The sequence below is a fragment of the Alligator mississippiensis genome, chromosome 2, assembly GCF_030867095.1.
Source record: "Alligator mississippiensis isolate rAllMis1 chromosome 2, rAllMis1, whole genome shotgun sequence".
In the NCBI taxonomy this organism is placed as follows: Eukaryota; Metazoa; Chordata; order Crocodylia; family Alligatoridae; genus Alligator; species Alligator mississippiensis.
The window spans coordinates 287,627,764-287,641,857 of record NC_081825.1 but is presented as its reverse complement, the minus strand read 5'-3'; the positions used below and the strand labels follow the sequence as shown (position 1 = coordinate 287,641,857).

The 14,094-nt window shown below is 41.9% G+C and overlaps 2 long non-coding RNA genes across 2 annotated transcripts in view; both read right to left on the bottom strand.

The window, feature by feature from the left end:
• The window catches only part of LOC132248439 (uncharacterized), a 70,875-nt gene that overhangs the window by 16,046 nt on the left and 40,735 nt on the right, over positions 1 to 14,094 (bottom strand). The window lies entirely within an intron of this gene.
• On the bottom strand, positions 3,566 to 8,651 carry LOC132248440 (uncharacterized). The gene is made up of 3 exons (XR_009459635.1): positions 8,604 to 8,651; positions 7,673 to 7,776; positions 3,566 to 4,487 (listed from the first exon to the last, which is right to left on the bottom strand). It is a non-coding gene; the product is annotated as an uncharacterized LOC132248440 (long non-coding RNA).

Genomic DNA, 14,094 nt, shown 5'->3' with positions numbered 1-14,094 from the left:
AGCTTTAAATGTTTTTTCTACATACCTCAAGGTACCAGGGGCAGGTTCCCTGTGCACTCCCTGGCAGACCCAGAAGTGGGTCCACTTCTGGGTCTGCTGCCGTGTGCACTGGGGAACCCCCCCCCCACAAAACGCTCCTGTGGGACGCTCCATCCATCCCCGGATCTTGGTGTTCACAAGCCACCTGGTACCTTGAGGCATGTAGAAAAAACATTTAAAGCTGTGTCTATGTCCGAATCGACCAGACTTTCTGAATCAATTCAGAGGGTTCTGATTCGATTTGGAGAGATTAAAGGGTCTCCTGATTCGATTCAGATTCAGCTGCCAAATCAGGCTGAATCTCTGCCAAATCAAATCAGCAACCGAAGCTTCGCACAGCCCTAGTTCTTAGCAGCACTCCTTTCATACTCTCCCTTTCCCCCTGGGTGTTTTATGTATTGCTGAGATTTCTTCCAGTGGAATTTTTAAGCACTTGAAAAAACACATTAATAGTAAATGATGCAGATGAAGGTGTCTCATGAAAGTGGCAAAATCATCAAGAGGTCATTGCTCTAGGTTCACAGAATAAATTCAGGCCAGAATGTTACGGACAAGCCCCAGTCCACTTTTTGGAAGGAAGAGAGAGCTTTCAGTTAAAAAAAAAAAAAAAAAATGCTGTTTCACAGGAAATAATAATTAATATTGAAGTTTTTGATTGTAAGGTTGCTGAGGCCCAAGGTGGACTGTCCATTCACTTCCAGAGAAAACAGCTTGAATTGAAAACCTGAACTCCTCATCTGAAAACCAACATGGCAACAGCATTCTGTTCTGCAGAACCGTTCTGAAAAGCTTGGTTTACGTTCCAGTATGGGAAGACCGACACATTTCTGAAGCTTGCAAGCTGTCATGGAATAGATTTGTCATTCTCTTGCCAGCTCTAGCAGTGACCAACGGCTCCTTGGAAGCCTATCTGAAATTAATTACACAAGGGGCTTATGTCTCCATTATATCATTTCAAATCACAAATAGCTTCCTACAGTAATAGGCTGTCTCAGCAAACAGTCCAGAAACTGAAATAAAAAGTCAGCCTCAGCTGGCATATATCAGAGTGATTCTGCAGACTTCAAACATCCACCAATGCACACCGGCTAGAAAAGTGAACTCCTTTCACCTCCAGGTCTTCCCTACTCCTGCTAAATTTATCCTTATATAGCTTCCCCAGTGTTGCTCACCAACGCACCTCTATTAAGGTCGAAGTTTTACTATATGCAACATAAGCAGTCACCAGCATTGTTATCACCATGTAATCAGACACTCACACTGCAGCCACCCACATCTTGACTGGCTGTACTAATTGTAGCAAGAAACCTTAAAGATAGCTCCTCCACATCCAACACTTAAGGGGAAGCATAGAAAAACCTAAACTATCACTGCCTTTGCTATGTGTACTATCTGAGCAAACAGAATTCATCAACCTCCAGGTTGTTGGCTGTCACCGGCAATAAAATTATAGAGTACTTTAAAATAAAGGAATTTGTCATTTAAATGGGCTGGGTAATCAAGACAGAGTTAAGAATACATTCTCCCTCACCAGGAACTCCTACATAGGGGGTTAACATGTCCTAGAAAGGAGGCCAAGCTGGCTTTTACTATGTGTCATTTAACTTGATAGTAAATCCGATTGTGAAACACACCCCAACTTAACATGTCTTTTGAACTGAAAGTGCTTGAGGTGATGCATATTATTTAGGAAACCAGAGCATGTTCATGTAAATGAGAAACCACAGTGAGCCCATATGGCCCAATAAATGTAATAAAAGAATGGAGACATTAGCAAAAATGTTAACCATTTCAGTACTATAAAGCAGTAACTAATAGATCTTAGAAGCTCTGTAAAATCAGTGAATGTTATTTCAGATGACAGAATAACAATATCAGGGCCTGGTACAAAGCCTGTTGAAAAATGCTTTTGACTTCAAATCTTCAAGGCAAATTGAGCATCATCCTTTATATGGCTAGAGCACCTAGGTAGAAGAAGGAGAAGATTCATGCTCTCTCACTGCACAGGATCTCACCTATTTATTCCAAAAAACAAAATTTCATGATGTTTCCTTGGCTTTACATTCCCTTCCACCATTTCCTCCTCCTCCTGTTACAACCACTGAAACTTTAGTCTTCATTCAACGGTGTCCCTTCCACTTGGAGAGAGAGTCACTACATCCCAACCCATCTCCTGATCTCTCATGTGCCTATTCATTCCCTTCTCCAGATCTTACCCCTCACAGCAAAAACATGCTTTAGTCTCTCCAAGTTAAGTAACCCATCCTTGGTCCCAGTTGCTTTGCCAACTACCAACCTATCATTTACTTTCTCTTCTTCATCCATTAAGCTCATTAGTACATGGTCTACACTATTGTTTGAAGAACAGCTCTGAGTTTTACCAGACTACAAAAACATGTGAGATTTCAAAGTTTCTTCCTGTTCCACTTAAGGAGGAAACCATGCCCTTTAACATTTTTCATGAAGAATGAGACAAAGACCACCCCAAAATAAATTTGGCCTGGATTGAGAGAGAGAAGCAATCAAACAAATGGGTTATTGGTTATTTTTGAGTAGGCGGGTCCCCCTGACATATGGGCACCGCAGAATTTCTAGCCTTGATTGGAAAAACCTTCCAGGTAAAAATGTCATTGAAGGTCAAAAACACAGTACTACATCCTCTTCCTCTGACTTGTCAGAGCTGTTTTCAGAGTTGACATTTCTTTTTGAATCTTGTCCTTCCCTGGTTTCTATGACTCCATTCTCTTAGTTCTCCTTTCATGTCTAAATTGCTCTGATCTGGCCTTCAAAGAATCCTCCTCGTGCCCCCTTCAATTTTAGTTGGAATTCCACAAAGCTCACTCCTTGGTCCCCTTCTCTTCTCACTATATATATTTTGTATCAAGGCCAACTCATGTGAAAACACAAAGTCAATTGCCATTGCTATGCTGGTGACCCACAGAGCTACCCCTCTGCTCTAGACGCGTTTCCTATCCAAAGTAACATCAAAACCCATCTCAGTGATATCTCCCCTGGGATGTCCAGCCATAGGCTCAAGCTCAACATGAACAAAAGCATTTTTTATCCTTTTCCCCACAACAGACTCTAACTGCTTTATTAATTCCTTTGGATGCCTCTATAGACAGTCACTCAGGCAAGTACCATCGGCGCCGTCTTTGATTTGTATTTCTTTCTAAATCTTTATAAACAGACTAGGTATAAATCTTGCCAGTTCTTATCACATGACACATAATCCACTCAGCTAAAATTCATAGATCACATCTCATTTACTGAAATGACCTTTCCTCTGCATTTAACAAATGCAACACTAACCAATACACACCTACTCTGAATCCTGTTTCAAAGATCATTTACCTAGATTAGCAACATGTCACCCTTCTCTTTGAATCCTTCCATTGACTCCCCTCTCACAGCTGGCTTAACGTCACTTAAGTCCAGAAGCAAAAAGTTCAAGCATACATACAGCTGCTGGAATCTTTTAATTGATTATAGCACATTTGGGAATGACAGGCATAATTTAGCCACCATAACAGGGAGAAATCCACGCAGGTGTTGTAATTCATGATGGCTGCCACTGTTCCTACTAGTGTTTTCAACTGGCTAACAAAATGTTGCCAACTCTTATAATTTTAATCACAAATTTCAAGATTTTTACTGGGTTTTTTTTAAGCCCCAAGTGCTGGAAACATGATATTGCAGAAGAACAAGCATGTTCCTGGTCATTTCAACTGCAGTGAAAAGCTTTTTAAAAAAGAAGCGAATACAGGCTCAGAAAACAGAAGAAAAATAAGAATAGGCTCAATTAGTCTTATAATTTTTACCTAATTTCATGATTTTCGGGGGACCAGATTCTACTTTTGAATGTTAGGGGTTGGGAGTACTGAAATAAGATCACATGACTGAGTGAAACTGAAGAAAAACTTTGCAATGCATATAATAAAACTTCAAGTAACAGAATTTTTAAGTTAAAGGAAGTAGTTCAAGTTTGTTCTCTTTTTCTAACATACATCGCTGGCTAGAATTAAGTAAGAATGCTTCATCACGGGACTTTAGAAAAAAAAAACAGTCAAATTCAATTTGAAAGCAGCACCCCTTGTTGAAACAGAAGGAAAAACATTCATAGCTTTACTACTTTTTGCTATACATTTTAGGGCCAGATCCTCATTTGACATGACTCCACTGAAGTCTGTTGTGCTGCAGTGATTTTTCACCGGCTGAAAATCTGATTTATTGTGTCTGCAATAAAAAGCACTTGTATCACAGTGTCCCGATTATATCTGCCAATAAGCTACTTAAATGGCTACTGACAACTTCGAGTGCAAAACTGCAGCTGACAATATCGCGTGCTTGAAATTTCCAGTCAAAAAATAGAAGACCAACTTTTGCACTGTATCCTCCACTTAACAGTTCTTCATTAGGACTAATACATCCATTCAAAGATTTTCTTCCTGGAATTATAGGGGTTGGAATGAATTAGTACAAAGTTCAAATGTTGTCTACATTTGCCAAATCAATCTACCTACGAAAATTTTTGCTAAATTCATGTTAAATAACTAGAAGGCATGACATTTCTCCAGCACTTTTCTTGGAACTCAAAGAACTCTATGAATATTCATTAAGAGCCAAGCCTAAAATCTATTCATTTCAAGTGATATTTTTAGTCTTTTAAATGTAAAATACCTTGTCCAAAGTCTTCAAGTTAAAAGCAGAAATAGTATTCAGGTACGTCAGTTCGCAGCCTTCCGTTCTCTCCCCAGCACCACACTACTCCAACATTTTTTTTTCTGGCAGTATATTTTTTCCCCCTAAATTAGTTTGCCCATGCGCAAAGGGAAAAAATTCTCACTTCATAGCAAATAAAATGAAACATGATTCTGGAGCAGAAAGTCAGGCAAATTTTCTATTGAGTTAGAAAGCAGCACAGTTGTATTCAAGGTTGTTAATAAGTGATTCTATTTAAATATGCAGGCAGGCTTCTTTAGTATGCAAGCTCCTAGGACCAGTTTTACCGAGATGGCACACGGCATTTCTAATCCTTTTAGATTATTTTTGTAGCAGTCATTAAAGTAAAGTAGAGATTGAGTTTTTTTTAAAAACATTCAGATTAAGAAGCAGGCCAACTGTCTGTGTAAGAGCCTTAGCAAATAAACTGAGATATTCTCAAATATTAAAAGTGTGCTGCCAGAGAAAATGAGCATGGTTTCTAAAGCTGCTTTCTGAAACTGTTGTTAGAGATAGCAGGATAAGCTGTTGTAATCCTGATTCTGGAAGCATGGATACCACAGCTTTCAAACTGCTGTAGGCAGTAACCAGGAGACCTTTTTTCTCCGCTCTTCCCGAAGCCTTAAACCTGTTTCCAGCTCAGTGAAGTGGGAAATACAAACAGTGATCCCATAGCCAGTTTCTGCCACCAAGCAGATGGCAACTGCTGGAAGCCAGTAACACACATCCTGGTCATTGCAACTTTATTGGGAGCGCCCACCAATGTGAATAAATGTCTTCAGACGGACTAATTAAAAGGGCTCTTTTCATTAGTTGTGACCATCTGTTAGGCCACAGACCTGGTAGAATTTCACACTGGTGGAGGTGACTAGGTGGGAGTAAACACAAGGTATCATAAAGACTGCAAAACTATTGTGGCTCGAATAACAGATTAATTAGGTTCTCTGCAATGCAATCCTTCGATTTGCATTTGTCCAAAAAAACCATCCTCAGATCTTCCAAACAGACCTAAATTATTTACATGGGCAGGTACACTCCAGAGCCCTATGGCTTACCAGCAAAGCCAATCTTCGCTGCTAGCCCAAGTACCACATGTTTCTTAGTTTCTCTCAAACTGCTATGCCCCACCATGGTTGTCCTTGTGTTTCCAAATTTTAAAGTCTTCTCCAGCAATTCCAGGCAGGCAGGAAGACAGATACGGACAGCCAGAATTCACATTTGCTATCATCTTGAAATGACAGACGATCAGCTTGTAAAAGATCAGAAAGAGAAAGCACCACCAAACGCTTGGACAAACACAAAAACACTTGGACACTAAGGCTAAGTACAGATAGTCAAAAAGTCTGAGGCAAAATCTATTCAATCTTCGCAGGTTAGTCTTACTTGCATAGACTGAACTGATAAATGAGTGAACGGACATTCACTTTTGATTCTGGAAATGAAGCCGCATGCCTGCAGTGGCTCAGGCCAGAAACCAGGGGAGCACTAGAGCAAGCCTCCCTGCTCAGCTGGAGCAGACAGCTTGGGCCAAGGCCAGCACCCCACCCTGCGATGGGGGGGCAGGGGTTGTGGGGAAGGTGTGAAGTATCCTGGTATGCCAGGGGACTGAGTTGACTTGAATCTGGAGGGCATCTGAGCCAGAAGTTCAATAAACCAATTTAATCTAAATCAGTTTAGTCTGATACTACATCCATCCAGGCTGATCTTAAACTAGTTTCAGCCATTTTGAAAGCAGTTTATGTGCACTGAATTTCTGTTGCAATTCAGATTTGAGCCAGTTTCCAATCTCTTATACCAACCAGTCTGTGTAATTTCTGTCCTAACCTAAGAGACTGGGCAGCAATATCCCTTCAAGTTGCCATGTATATTGCAAGGTCATTTCAATTAACTCCCTGCACAGTATAAAGCACTACATATTCTATTCTTCTGTCTGAGTTTGAAGTCATGTATTTATTGACAGGCAAAATACAGCGAGTCATATTTTCAGTTCAACTTCCATTCAGGGGAAGCCATTTCAGCAAACTCAGCAATTTGCCTCTACAGCTTCACTCTCTTAATTGTGCTTTTAATTAAGGGTATGTGTTCAGCCCATCTCCAATTTGCAACACCCCCTTTTTTGTGCATGTTTGCAAAATTGAGTGCCTCAGTTCTCACAGGACGATACCCAAACTGCTTCATGTGGGGAAAACCAGAGTGGGTTTTCTCCAGTGGCTAGACTACAGAAAAGGCTTTTAAGTTATCTCATAGTTCTATTGCCTTAGGATTACACTGACTACATACACAACAAAACAGACCCCACAGAGCCAGCAAGCTGGCTGAGCGCACACAATAGTGAACAGAACATGTGCGTTTGTTCCACGACTACAGCTTAGAGGCACTTGGATCCAAAAGCCTTGATTTCAGACTTTGAACATTATGTACCTACTTGTATGTGTACCTATAGTACATTACCCCTGTTTTGGGGCAGATGATCCCACTATTTAAAGGCCAAGATTTTCAAAAATGGGCACTTAAAGCTAGGCTCTACTACAAGTCCTCTACTAAAGGCCCAGGCAAGCTGCCTGATATGCAAAACTTCTATTGAGCACCCAAAAACCTCCTCTTGAAGCCACTGGGATCTACCGAGGGTTCAACAGTTTTGAAAAATAAGCTAGTTATGTAGTTGCCTACAAATATGGATGGAGAGAGCCCTACTTTGGGCACCCATTCCCTGAAAACGCTGCCTCAAATGTTTTAGACAATTTGGCAAGGCTTCCCTACCAACATCACTTCCTTGATACAGCGGCATCTACCCGGCTATTACTAGTTAGCGTTTGCATTAGGGCATGCTCTAGGAGTCCCAGTCCTGGAGGTGGACTCCACTGGGCCGAGTGCTTGCTGTCCCACCACAGACCAAAACAAAAGGCTTCACCTTTAATGAGCTTATAATCTCACTAATAGAGCTGTTAGGTCTCCAGTCAATCAGTTAGACAATTTCCATAAAAGAGGACGGAGTTCTAGTGTTAACAAAGAGGCCTGGAAGAAAACAGACAAATAAACATTTTCATGAAAATTTCCAAGTATTTATACATAAAAACAGGTCACAAACCATATATATTGTTCCTTTGCTCTGCAGAGTTAAACCAAGAGACACTCAGGAAAATGGCTGGCCAATGCACTAACAAAGAGCTTTATACATAGCAAAGAGTCCAATATGTTCCTATTTAGAGTATTTTGTGACCCTTAGACAATTACCGTTTTGTTTTGTTTTTTTATTATTTCCTCATTTTATAGCTCTTCCCTTTCAGGCAAGCCAGCAGCCAACATTTCATCTCTGCTAGCCAAGGGAACAGCCAAATGACTTCTCTCACAGCCAATATCAGGAACTGAAGCATCAGCAGCTAATATGAGTTTTGAATGCCCAGGACAGCAGCTGATTTCCTTCTTTTGGAAAATTAGATTTGGGTTTGAGGAGCAGGAAGATGCTCTCTATTGACTTTTATTCATTTTGGAATCAGATTTGAAATTTTTGGACTAGATGAGGTGATGTAAATCAGCATGACCAGTGGAGACCCATCAAGTTGCACCAACCCAGGTTCTGACTGCATTTTAAAAATACCTTTTCTTAATTTGGTATAAAAAGTGAGGATTTAAACCTGAACCGAGCAAAACCAATCATGCAATTTCCAAGGCAAATAAAGGCAAAAATCCTACATTTGTAAAGGCAAAAATCCTTTCATCTAAAACAATACATTCCTACAAAACAGGTAACTCTTTAGTTAGATTTTATAGTTGTTTGAGCAGGAGTCCTATAAGGCATAACCAAATACATCTTTGTTTATGTATTAAGTTAATCAAGTTACCTGCTGTGAAGTTTACAGAACTATCCAGTGGATGATTTTCTAAAGCCTAAGGAGCAAAATAAATTTATAATCACACATTTACACAGAGCATCGCATCCTTTAAAAAAAAAAAAAAAGCGCCTTGATGGGTATATCTGTACCCCTTTTGCAGTGCTTTGAGAAGCACAACTAAGTAGCACACCCCTCTTACCCAGGCACCAAACCCAGAAATAAGGTGATGAAGCTGCTGTAGGGGTCTCTAGCATGCTAATGAGAAAGATCTTGAGATCTGCTGCAAGGGATGCTCTCAGGATCACACAATAAAGAGGCTGGGATCAGAACTCAGGAGCTCGTGTACACATCACAAGAACTGGCTGTTTTTGCAGTTTAACTGTGTCACGCTGTACACACAAAGGGTTTTTTATTATTTAAATGAGTTTGTTACATCTGTGTGTAGTTTACTTTGCAAATAGGTATTTGCAACATTGCATCATTTTGACAGCTCCCCCACTGCAGGAGAGGCAGGCAGAAGGTAAAAGTGGCCAGGGACCTGATCTTTTTTTTCCCCCGCCAGAGCCTGCCCACATCTCCCGTGGCCAGGGAGCAAACTGCCAACAGGCTGAGCAGCCCCAAGTTGCAGGAGCCCCTGTCCTTCCTTCTGCGGCAGTGGCGCCTCCTGCCCCAGCCCGGGGGGGGCTGCCAATAGGTGGGTGCTGCCCCAGCTCAGGCTCGGGGAACAGTTAGATTAAGCCAGGTGCTTCCTGCGAGCTGGGCAGCACCTGCGCAGCTAGCACCCTGCCTGGGCAGCCCCAGGGGGCACCACCACTGCCGAGGGGAGGACTGGCTGTCCCCACCCCCCGGCTCACTGGCAGCTCGCCTCCCAGCCATGGGAGACATGGGCAGGCTCCACGGGGAAAGAAAAAAAAGATCAGGCTCCTCACAGTGACAGTGACTGAAGTCCCTAAATTGAAATGGTGAGTTTTTAATCGTTGCAATTAAAAACCCACCATTTCAATTTAAGAGACTACACCCCCATCACATGTAGAAGTTCCCCAGGTCTCTCTACTTGATGAACTAGTCCATTCCTGTGATTTACCAGTGCCTAGCCCTTAGGTCCCTGTAAGATTTTGGTGACGAAAGAGTGTCTTTACAGTCTCTATAAGAGAAAGCCATAATAGCATTAGAGTTTATATTTAAAATATATGACATGCTCCAGAGAGTTCCTCCACCACAGCTTGCAAGGCTAAACTTGACATTCACAAGCAGCAGCAGCAGCAGCAACACTGGGCAGTCTCAATTTAAAAGTAACAAATCTTTTGAAGGTCACTTAACATGGACATGCCGTCTGTCCCCCCCTTCCCCTGACTGAATTCAAAAGACGGAGCTGTCAAAAAAGATGAAGAGAAGCCAATCGGGCTTCAGACCCCTCTGGTCAGGGGCTCAGGAAAGGAGAACTGAAAACCTCAGGATTCAGGAAAAAATCTCAACAAGATCCTGCCCCAGCTCTGAAAGAACTAACACCCAATTACAGTGTCACCGTAGCCCCAGGCATTAGCACAAAGCAGACACCCTGAAGAGGTTTTTCTGGATGTTCCTCCAGTACACTTCCAAGTTTTCCAATAATTTTGCAGGAAAATGGACTTTTAATAATCTCCATGACAATGAAAAGCTTCTTGGACATCCCATGAAATCCCATGCAGCCGACTGCATTCTGCAATCCCAGCCCAGGATGACTGCAGACAAAAGTCTGCTCATCATGGTTTAAAAACAAATACATACATAAATAAATAAATCAAACAGAGCTGATATTGGAGGTCTGGAGTATTTACCTTTGGCATATCCCTAAGGAGTTATATTTATTTTAAAAAACTGATTTTAGGGTCAAATAAAGAACTATGGATGTATTTCCCCTTTTGTTTGGATAGGCATAAATTAGAAGTAACCACTAAAGTCAATAAAGTTGCATCAGTATAAGAATCACCATGAGTAAAAGAAAATAAGTCTCTAGGTTTTGAATCATGGCTTTCCTGGCCTTATTCTTATCCCACTAGGAACACAAATCCCCCAGACTGAATGGCTACAATATACATTAAAAACACTCTACAAATCACTGGGATCACATTTTATCTGGTGTGCTTCTAATAACTCTGGGTTTTTCCTCCCATTTACATTTAATTCTGGGTTCAACCAGGGAGCAGACCAGTTCCTTCATTCATAATCATCATTGGGAATTCAGACACAGTACAGGGCAACTGCATCCCTGGAGACTGAACATACCACCTCTATGACATTTGAAACCTCTTTTGGCCTGAAGATCAAGTAGTGCAAATCCATTTTTGAACTTGCAAATCTCGAGTCCAGGGAGTAATGCTGAGCCTCAGGCACTGTTAGGGTAGTGACTGTGGTTCACTTGAAAAGATCATAAATGTGCACATAAAAGCTTTAAAAAATGCGTATACCGTAAGTGAATAACGTACAGCACTGAATTCTAGGGAGAGAAGAAAAGTTTAAAACAGAGGTTGCATTGGCATGGGAAATACTTCTTATAGCAAACCTTCATGTGCATAAAAGCATTGCAGACTTGGGCTTTCATGCCTCTGCTAAGGTCTGAAGTGAAGATGAGGGCAAGGGAAAGAGAATGATTCCTGTCCTGGCTAACGCATTCTATAATAGCAGCCTGAAACAACCACCAGTGACAAAAGTACAACACAATGAGTAAAACCACTCGGCTAAACATGCCATTACAATACATGCACAGTTGTTTTATACGCAGACCAGTGGAAGGTTGGTACTCATCACCTAACAACATATGATTAGGCTCACTTCAAAAGTGAAGACAGTCTGGTGATGTGAGGGTTCATGCAAACCAGGCATATGATAAAAAGCTATACGCATGTAAAAACTGGACCAACTTTGCCCTCCTCCAGATGACGTGCTTGAGTAAATGCAGAGTGATATTTTCCCTTGCCACATGTTATGAGATAAAAAGAGGTTATAAAATCTTCCATTTCTTGATTACGTGCGACCATAAATGCCAGCCTGTTTTAATTAAAAGGACGGAGCATCAGCATTTAACAAGGTTTATAGGGACTGCTTAGAAGAGAACGTGTCTTTACCCATCTGTAATATGCTGGATTGTTATAACAACGTACAGCTCGCCACACCACATGTGAAGTGTACATTGCTCAGCAGCGCTGTCTGAGGGCTTCCCGAGCCATTTACAAATTCCTCCCAAATTAAAGTAATGGGCAAGATCTGCAGTGCGCATCTCGGTTACCTAGATACATACTGGTTTTGCTCCATTTATGTACATGGTGCCATCTTCATTGCCTCTGAGCAATTTTGGCTGAAAAGGATGATTCCTCCAAAGTATAATACAAGGTTGCCCAGCAAACCAGCTCTATGCATTTTTAATGTGTCATATACCATCAGTGATCATGACTCCAAATGTTAGTGGTCCTCATTGAGGTCACTTCCATTATATACTCATCTTTTCAAGGCTCTACTTCATTCATTCAAAATCTGCCTCAAGCTCAAATTTGACACACTACTTTTTTTTTCGTGATTTAGAGTTTGGAAGCCTCACCAAAGGCATTCAGGAACATCTGACAGCCAAAAAGAGGGTGCACATCCAGTGGAAGGAGGGGGCTATCACCAAAGAGTATTATACCTCCACAGCAAGAGTTTGTGGGGAGGCTGTTAGGAAGGCTAAAGCGGGGAAGGAACTAGGGCTAGCAACAAGGATCAAGGACAACAAAAAGTCCATTTTTAAATGCATAGGAAGTAAAAAGAAGGCACCAGGCAACGTGGGGTCCCTGCAGGATATGCTTGGCAATCTGATGGTTGCACCAGATGAAAAAGCAGACCTTTTTAACAAATTCTTTGCCTCCATTTTTCTGAGCAGGAACCAGGACTTCTCCCCCACTGGGATTCAGGATGGACTCAGGAGTGACCCCGTCAGGCCTAAGGTCAGGGAGGACCAAGTTAGGAAACTTCTGGAAGGGCTGGAAGTGTTCATATCAGCAGATCCAGATGCTCTCTCTTCCCTAGGATGATGAGGGAATTGGCAGGGGTCATCGTGGGGCCCCTGGCATGGCTTTATGAGCACTCGTGGTGCTCTGGTGTGGTGCCAGAAGACTGGAAGAAGGCCAATGTGGTCCCTATCTTAAAAAAAAAAAGGGAGGAAGAAGGGCCTATAGTTGCTTGGGTCCGTTAGTCTTACTTCGGTCCTGAGGAAGCTCTTTGAAAAAACTATCCAGAAGCACATCTGGGAGGGACCAGCAGTGGGGAGGATGCTCAAGGGCAACCAACATGGGTTCATTAAGGGCAGGTCCTCTCAGACCTCACATGACCAGGGTGCAGCAGGGCAGGCCCTACAAGGAGAAGCTACGGGACCTGAACTTGTTCAGCCTTCACAAGAGAAGGCTGAGAGGGGATTTAATGGCCATCTATAAACTCACCAGGGGGGACCAGAGGGGAATGGGCGAGACCCTGTTTCCCTGAGCACCTCCTGGAGTAACAAGGAATAACAGCTGATTGAGAGTAGGTTCAGGCTAGACATCAGGAGGCACTACTTCACAGTCAAGGCAGCTAGGATCTGGAACCACCTTCCAAGGGTAGTGGTGCTGGTTCCTACCTTAGGGGTCTTTAAAAGGAAGCTTGACTACTACCTAGCTGGGGTCATATGAGTTTAACTTAGTTGGGGTTATATGAGTCCAGTATTCATTCCTCCCCAGGGCAAGGGGTTGGACTTGATGATCTGGTCATGTCCCCACTGACCCTACATCTATGAAGGAGTAAAAGATACCAAACCTGTTTATGGTGCAATGTTGTTGTGCTTCCGCTCTTCAGAACTGGCTTTAATTTAAGCAATGGGATTTGGAGTTGCACTCCATGACAGCTCTAGGCATTATTCTAGATATTTGGGGAAAAAAGGAAAAAAAAAACTCAAAACAAGGAAAAAAATTGAAATCCCCAAATTAGCCAATAGACAAAGATCAGCATCCCAGCCACTATCAGAAATTGACAGGCTTACTTATGATCTTGTAACGTTTTGGAGCTGGCAGGAGTCAAGCTCCCAAAAATCATGGGATTAAAAAAAACCCAACACACAACAATATAAGTTTAGTGCTCTCTGGTTTATATTGTTTATGGTGTCCCTAAGGTACACCTCTTCATTCTAACTTTCTTCATTTTCAAGCTTTATGCCAAAACTAAAACCTTTTCATTTACAAGCAAACAGCTGAGATAATCAACTATTCTCAACTCCACTATTCAACATCAGCCACTTACTAAAATCTCATTTAACAGAATCAGCTGCTTAGTAGCACCAAAATCTTAACCTTCCCTATGTGTACAAACTTTTTCCCCCCACTAGAATGAAGCCTGCACACAAGCGTGTTTACTGCACAGCTAGCAACTGCTGAGCACACATGATCATCTCATTCGCATTTTTACTTTGCTCTCTACTTTTGTAACAAATGGCGATCCTATGCTGCAGCAAAGTGCTCTG